The sequence below is a fragment of the Colobus angolensis genome, unplaced genomic scaffold, assembly GCF_000951035.1.
Source record: "Colobus angolensis palliatus isolate OR3802 unplaced genomic scaffold, Cang.pa_1.0 Scaffold115, whole genome shotgun sequence".
In the NCBI taxonomy this organism is placed as follows: domain Eukaryota; kingdom Metazoa; phylum Chordata; class Mammalia; order Primates; family Cercopithecidae; genus Colobus; species Colobus angolensis.
Window position 1 is genome coordinate 3,064,013 of NW_012112586.1, and position 952 is coordinate 3,064,964.

The following is a 952-nucleotide window of genomic DNA, read 5'->3' on the forward strand; positions in this document are numbered from 1 at the left end:
CCTCACCCTGGTCCCGCACACCCCACACCTGACACGACCTCGCCCCCGCACCCTGGCCCCTGGGTCTCCGCCCCCGCACCCCGGCGCCACAGCCCCGGTAAGTCGGTTCTCAGCGCCTCACCCTGGTCCCGCACACCCCACACCTGACACCTCCTCGCCCCTGCACCCGGGCTCCTGCATCCCCTGCACCTGGGACCTCGTCCCCGCACCCGGCTCCTGCATCCCCTACACCTGCGACCTCGCCCCCGCACCCCTGTCCCCGCACACCTAACAACTCAGCCTCGCCCCTGTCCTCACACCTCGGGCCTCACCTCCACATCCCAGACCCTCGGTCGCCGCCCCCGCACCCCGGTCCCCGCACACCTAACACCTCAGCCTCGCCCCGCACCTTGGACGGCCGCCCTCGCCCTAGTCCTGGTCCTCGCACCTTAGCCCGAGGCCAACAGCCCCAACGGCTCCCGCGGAGATCCCTCCGCGCCGCCGACTTCCCAGGACCCCCTGCGGCCTGCGCCCACCTCGCCTTCGGCGCTGGGTTCCCAAGAAAGCCAGGGACACGCGGGCGGCCGGCAACCGGCGCTCTTTCCTTGGGCGGATGAAGACTTCATTCCAGACGCCGGCCTCGTGTCAGCGCACCAGACGCCCAGTAACGGCGGAAAGCGGCGCGCGCCACGCCCTCATTGGCTGCCCAGCGAATGGCGGTTTTCGATGTAGCGGGCGCGGGACCAGATGAGCCTGCCCCACAGGCCGCGGCCCGGGCCCCGCCCCTCCAAGACCCCGCCTGGTCCCTCCCAGACACCCCGCACAGGCCCCACGGTCCAGGCCCCGCCCTGCCCACAGGCCCCGACCCCACCCCTCCAAGACCCCGCCTGGTGCCGCCAGACACCCCGCACAGGCCCTGCCCCCTCCCCACAGGCCCCAGCCCGCCCCACCCAGGCCCCGCCTGTTCCTCTTA

The 952-nt window shown here is 72.9% G+C and overlaps 1 protein-coding gene across 1 annotated transcript in view; it reads right to left on the bottom strand.

Annotated features, from left to right (window-relative positions):
- PIWIL1 (piwi-like RNA-mediated gene silencing 1) overlaps window positions 1-648 on the bottom strand; it is a 34,462-nt gene extending 33,814 nt beyond the window's left edge. Inside the window, exon 1 of the mRNA XM_011961200.1 lies at window positions 389-648. The gene's annotated coding sequence lies outside the window, so the exon portion shown is untranslated. The remainder of the gene's footprint in view (window positions 1-388) is intronic.
- Between the last annotated feature and the right edge of the window lie 304 nt (window positions 649-952).